Raw genomic sequence first — 7,015 nt, forward strand, 5'->3', positions numbered from 1 at the left:
GGTGAATAAAGTCGAGTCCTAGTGAGTGAAGCTAGGTGGTGGAAGTCCCGGTGAGTGAAGTCGGGCCCTACTGAGTAAAGCTAGGCGGTGGAAGTCCCGGTGAGTGAAGTCAGGCCATAGTGAGTGAAGCTAGGTGGAGGAAGTTCTGGTGAGTGAAGTCAGGCAATAGAAGTCCTCGTGAGTGAAGATAGGCAACACTAGGGAGGGTACCCTAGGTTTACTATACTATTTTTATCTATTGTGCTAACTCAGTGTTGCTAGGTCGACGGGCTAATTGGATAGCTGGCACGAAGTCCAAACAGGTCAACAGGTTGACTGAACGTCTGGCAAGTAAGTTAAGGTAAGTCACTAGAGGAGAGTGACTTGGTGAGCATGCGTTCCCGGTTAGGGAACTTAGGCGTCGATCCAACTTAGATCTATTTCAGAAATCTAAGTTGAGATCGTGACTAGATTTCGATCTCGAGGAGACAGAATCTAATTACTACTCTTTTATTATAATTGTGCTAACTTTTGTTTTGCAGGGTAATATAACGTTTATTTTGTCTCAGACTAATACTTTGTTGGAGGAAAAGGACCTTCTGGAGAAAGGTGGTTCGGGCGCTCGGAGTTGATCCGGGCGCCTGGAAGACAAATTCTATCCTCGACAGCTTGGAGCGCATTGATTGGTCCGACGACATCACAGTCCAGGCACCCAGAAGGGATCTGGGCGCCTGGAGCATACCTATAAAAATAGGCCTCCACCAGAACTTCAAATAATAACGGCATCTGCTCTACTACGCTATGCTCCTGCGACGTTGTGAAGCTCCTCCGACAACGTGTTGCCAAGAGTTTTTTTCTTTTATTTATTTTGTTGTCCGTATTTCCTTTTAAAGTTTGTGTACTTGCATTTGTAACCTTTTGTGAACTGCTAGTGAATTGTCAAACGAAAGCACTCAACGAGTGCGAGCCTTGGAGTAGGAGTCGACGAAGGCTCCGAACCAAGTAAATTGGTTTGTGTTAGCATTGTTTTGCTTTTATTTTTCCGCTGCTTACTCTCGCTCGCTACGAATAATTTTAAATCGATATTCATCTCCCCCCCTCTATCGACTTTCACGATCCAACACAAGTGACCTTATGGGGTACAGGAGACCAGAGCAGCTTTTAGGCGACAGGGAAAATGAAGTCATCGACAACCTGAATGGGATCAAGATGAGATTTGATTCCTCTACAGGTGACCGAGAATGGTCCAATCGACCAGGAAGCCAAAGTTATCATTATTTATTGGATAGAAATTGTAGCCACGTCAACACTATATAAGGAGTTTCATGGTAGAGCTTGAAAATCATCCCTGGCTCAATATTCTAGTTCTGTTTTCATGCTCTGTGTGTTTTTTTTGCCTACGACTTGCACTTCATTTCATTTCAGCAACATCTAGAGTAATATTTTCTCTCTTTTTTTTTAGTGTTGCCTTAATCTTTTTAGTATGCCTAAATTTTTAGATTTTTTCTATAAGACTTCTCCACATAGGAGAAATTAGAAATAAGAATCAATTTTTTTAAGCTACTACGTGTGTATATTTCTGGCTTGGTTGATAACTAACTTGCATGCTTAAATTGTTAGACTTCATTAAGAGGGCAGATCCTCTAGACCACATTTTGTGGTCCAGGGGATTGTCCCTTTGCATGCATTGGTGGAATAGATGACCCTCACTCATAAAATAGGTGGGGACCATTCATCCCCACCAATGCATGCAAAGGAACCATCCCATGGACCGCAAAAATTGGTCTAGAGGATCCGATCCCCTTCATTAATACCTCAGTTTTACTTAATTGAATCAGTCTAAGTTAATTATTATTTTCATCGTGGTAACTCTGATTGATTCAATTACTATCTGCTCATATTTTTTTGTAAAAAATTATTAATGCTATTTGCCCCTTTAGCATCGATTTTGATCCTACACTTTCCACTAGTTTATAGTTTTTTCAGAGTTCACAATTATCAATTGTTTTGAAATTCACAATTTACAATCAAAATTCATGTTCGTTTGGTTAAAAATTTTGCGAGATAGAAACTTGGTTTCTCTTATTTGTAGGTGAATAAAAATTTATTCCAAAAGTGATCCTCTCAGTTCGCCTCACTACAAGAAATTTTGGATTTAACCATACCTAATAGACAACAGTTTTTCAAGAAATTATTGTCTTTTTTCCATTTAACAACAGTTTTATTGAAAACTGTTGTTGTTCACCATAATGTTTTTTTAAATAACAACAGTTTTTCAAAAAACTGTTGTCTAATGTGTGTCAAAGACAACAGTTTTAAAAAACTATTGTCTTTTAGTGTTGCTTATGTGATAATATACAACAGTTTTATTAAACTGTTGTCTATTGAATGTTGTTGAATTCTAAAAACATAACAATTTTTTTAACTTCATGAAAAAAAACCTAAAACCCACTTCTCTGTGACTCTTCAAGGAACAAAAACCTATCTCCGACTCCTCCTTCGCGACTCCTCCGCGAAAGATGCTCCTCGTCGCTCTTGCTGCTTTGCCTTTAAAGTGTTAGCGCATCGACTTTTCGGTGCTTCCTTGGGAGGTAGAATTTTTTGAAAATTTTTAGAAATTTTTTAGAATATAAACGGAGTCGGTATGACACATTTAATAGGGTAAATTGATTAAACTTAGAGAAAGCCTATTTCGAGTACCAATAAAGTGGGAGTTTATTTATTTAATAACCTACATATATAAATCTAAACAATCTCATTTTTTCCCCCATTCCTCCTCTTCTCCTGCCGATCTCACCGTCACCGCGATCTCCTCTTCATTCCTGACCTCTGACGCAGCCGGCGCTGCCCTCACATTCCCGAAGACACAGCCATCGCCAGCCGTCGAGGGTGCTGCCGGGTACTCCCAATCACCGCCGCCCTTTCCCCTCTCCCCGTGCCCTAGTTTCCTATTGCAGTCGCACCGCCGCCCTTTCCCCTCTCCCGTGCCCTAGTTTCCCCTCTCTCGATCTTGCCGACGTCGAGCTCATCTGTGAGATATCGGAAAATTAATTAAATAGGGTTATTTAATTAATAGCCTTATAGAATTTTTTTTCAGAATTTTTATAAATTTTCTGGGAATTTTTCGGAGCTCATACAACGTGTTTTGAGGGGACAAAATTACAGGTACGGATAAGGTCTATTTGAGATACCCGTTTAAATGAGGAAATGTTTAATTATTTATATTCCTTTTCTTATTATTTCTCCTTAACGCCGATCCCGACCCGAGTTCCTCACCTCTCCCGAACCTTTTCCTTTCTTCCCTTCTTCCTCTGTTCTTTCTGTTCTTTCTCGTGGACAACACTAAGGCGACGGGCAACAGAGTTCTACCTCCGATGATCGTCGACGTCGACTGGTAGCATGTCGCCGGAGCTTGCTAGAGATCGAAGCCCGGATCATCCTGATCTCTTCTTCTTCTCAACTCTTTCCACTCGAGCCCTAGGTTTTTCCGTCGCCGAGTCCTCCCTCTCCTCTCTCACGCGAGGCCGACACTGCCGAGCTCTCCCTTCCTTCGTAAAGCTGTCATCGCCTTGGCTTGAGGACAGATCGACAACGCCGTTGATCGAGGGAGTGCGTAGGTTCCCTGTGCTCCGATTTCCCCTGGATCGTAGCCGGCGTCTGAGGTATAGCCGTGCCCTAATTTTTGTTCTGGTGCCGTGGGATCAAGCTAGAGCCATCCGATCGCCGGCGTGAGGTTGCCTTAGGGCTTCGAAGGTAAGCAACCAGCCCTAATTTTTACATTTACAACTGTTGCATTGATCAATCTGTTCTTATTATTGCTAGTTTTTTCAACTCCTTTGTTCATATTATCGTTGATTTTCAATGATTTCCATCAGCATAGTGATGACCATCTCAACTATTTGGAGTTGATCATATGACCCTTATCCCTCTATTGCCCTCTAAGCCAAGTAATTTCCAAATTAATGAATGAAGTTTTCTTTTATCTTCAACCGCAATGAATTACTTTTACTCTAATCAATTAAAATCCCCAAACTACACTATAAAATTTATTGTCTCCTTTAAACAAGTATATATTATACTTGACCTATTTAACATCTTAATGGCAATAACAAAATAACAATGCCACAAATAACATAACCATTCATGAAATGAGTCAAGTCTATGAGCAAGTGGGAACTACCAAACAACCAAACAGTAAATACATATTGTTAGATTAATATCCCCAAATCTCTAAAATACCTCCAAAAATTAACAAGTTACATATGTATCTCTGTGATATTTACGATGTGTGTGAAGCTAAATGTAAACTAGTTGGCGTTGCAGTTTTATGATGGCAATTGTTACCTGCTTGATTGGATTGCAATTCGGGCACGTCATCATACACTTTACGGTAAAGTACAGGAACTTGGATCTTTAATTTTCCACTGTTGAGGAAACTACAGGATCACAAGGAGAGGATTGTGCAGTGGATGATTGCTTCCTTTTGTCTATTAGCATTAGCTTTTTCATTATACTTCTACGGTACCCACGACATTGTCTTTCTTCCTATTGTGTCGATTTGGTTTTTTTGTTGCTCAGATATTCCCAACCAATTGGAGTTGGTAATCCTTGGTGTAGGCATGCATATGAACAAGGCTTTATACACACCAAGTTATACCTGCATCACTGCTGGGACTGCTGGGGTCATGTTCACTGGGGTTTATGTGCTGGTTGACATCTATGGCTACAGGAAGCCAACCTTGGTCATGGAATGGCTAGGGATGCATGCATTGATGGTCTACATTCTATTAGGTTGCAACATCTTCCCTTTATTTGCCCAAGGATTCTACTTGAGGGAGCCTGAGAACAATATAGTAAGTAAATAAAACCCAACCATTAAACCCTTCCATTGCTATAGATTGTGCTGACCTTTTGTTTTCACTTGGTATATGCACAGTTGAAGGTCATTGGCATTTCCTAAACATCATTTATCTCGTTCACCGCATCATCCTTACCTGGAAAGAATTTCAATCAATGGTAAGGGATGTCAAAGGATCTAATGAATGAGGAAAAGGAGAATGCTTGAAATTATATCAGTATACTTTATCTAAGTGATTGTTTGAACAGTTTTATAGCATGCATCTTGACAATTAATATAATTTTGAAGATCACTATCAAGGAAGAATGTTCAAAGGAAAGTAAAGGCTAAGGAGAAGAAACCATATACTCCTTTCCCTCCTCAGCTACCAAGCAAGGTGAAGTTATTGTTGCAATCTGTGAGCATTAAATCTCATATTAGACCTTCACACTTATAGATCATTAGTCCTTTTATTTTCCTTTACTAGTTTGAGAAAAAAGAATTTATTTTTTGTTGTATTGCAATATCTGCAGTGCTGCCTCTTCATCAACATCTAAGTAGAAAATCTCATTCATTTCCTCCATTCATTTCCTTCCTCATTTTCTTAATTAAAAATGTTTATAGTCTACCTTTGATGTAATCACCCACGCATATTCTATGCTTGCAGTTAATGTATTTGTTCTTTGGTCTTATTTCTAAAGTCCATTTCTTCCTCTTAGGAACATCATGTGTTGACAAGTAATGACCCTATTAATATTTCAGTTTCTGTACATGGTGATCTAGAAAAGCTTACACTTCTTACTTCTCTAAATCTAGAATTAAATCGTAAGTTAGATTAAATTACAGTTACTTTATCATTTCTTAGTTTTTTTTCTAACTTACATTTGCAATATTTGCATCTCGATTCATTCGATTATGTTCACTTTGTATTCAACATGAAGCTAAAAGGTGTTTTGTACATATTAAAGACTCTTTGGTGATTTTTTTAGTTTCAATCTACTGCTCTTTTTAGCATCTTTATCCTGCTATAATGTTATTCTTTAAGATTATGTTGCATTGATTTCTAAAAGTTGCATGACATCTCTCTACACTGCCTTCAAAACTAACGATTTATGTTGTTTCAGGTAATTACTGTAGCCATTCCTACTATTGTTTCAAGAGGTTACCATTTATGTTACATAGATAACGCTTTTTGCACTTCTGTTAGATGACTATATCAAATGGTTTTTATGGTTATGTAACATTTATACAGTGCAATTAGAATCACGCATACTGTTTAGTTTCTAATTTGTAATATATATATCTTTATTCGAATAGGTGTCCTTAAGTGTATTGGGAAGAATGACAACAAGCTAAAAAAATGGAGAGACTTTAACAAATTAAGGAGCACTAGGAGCTGCAATCCATCCTCTTCACCGACATCTAAGTAGAAAATCTCGTCTTATATTGTTCTACTTTTGTTTTAATAGTATTATCATTTTGTTGGTTGCTTATGAAATTTTGTTGGTTGCTTATGAAATTTCTTCAGAATGTTATAGATATTATTTTTGAATGTTAAAAAATTGTATATTAAATTTTATTTTGAAATTTAGTATTTTGAATGATTTATAATATTAGAAAATTGTGTATTAATTTTTTTTTTATTTTTTATCTAAAAAAGACAACGGTTTTTCATCGTTGTCGTAGATAGTTTAAAACTGTTGTTGAAGACCCTATTATTAAAGGTAGACGCTCAAAGACAACGGTGAAAAACTGTTGTCTTTGAAGGAAAAGACAACAGTTTTTCACCTGTAAAAATGTTGTTTTTGCCTTCAAAGACAACGGTTAAAAACTGTTGTCTTTGGGCACCCCTTTTAACAACACGGCCTTTAACAACAGTTCAAAATGGGTTACGACAATGGTGAAAAATCGTTGTTGTTAGGCTTTTTTCTTGTAGTGCTTATTTTATTATGTCACTCACACGTGAAAAAAAAATCTCTCTCTATATATTTATTTACATTATTAATGCATGAGAATTAATATAAATAAATCAATATATCTTAAAACTCTCAATCTGAGACTAAAGTGCTATTCATAATGAAATTTTTTTTCTTTTCCACCTCTTCTTCATTCACTTGTATCCAACAGATGAATGACTCAATAGCACTCAAAAAGTGTTGGAGACTCTCGCCATCAAAAGAAAACTGTTATTGAAGTAAT

The 7,015-nt window shown here is 37.5% G+C and overlaps 1 long non-coding RNA gene across 1 annotated transcript; it reads left to right on the forward strand.

Annotated features, from left to right (window-relative positions):
* Nucleotides 1-4,535: 4,535 nt before the first annotated feature.
* LOC121990232 lies at nt 4,536-5,978 on the forward strand. Its single transcript, XR_006114520.1, has 4 exons — nt 4,536-4,832; nt 4,916-4,995; nt 5,126-5,213; nt 5,941-5,978. It is a non-coding gene; the product is annotated as an uncharacterized LOC121990232 (long non-coding RNA).
* Nucleotides 5,979-7,015: the final 1,037 nt, after the last annotated feature.

Source organism: Zingiber officinale, chromosome 6B (genome assembly GCF_018446385.1).
Source record: "Zingiber officinale cultivar Zhangliang chromosome 6B, Zo_v1.1, whole genome shotgun sequence".
In the NCBI taxonomy this organism is placed as follows: Eukaryota; Viridiplantae; Streptophyta; class Magnoliopsida; order Zingiberales; family Zingiberaceae; genus Zingiber; species Zingiber officinale.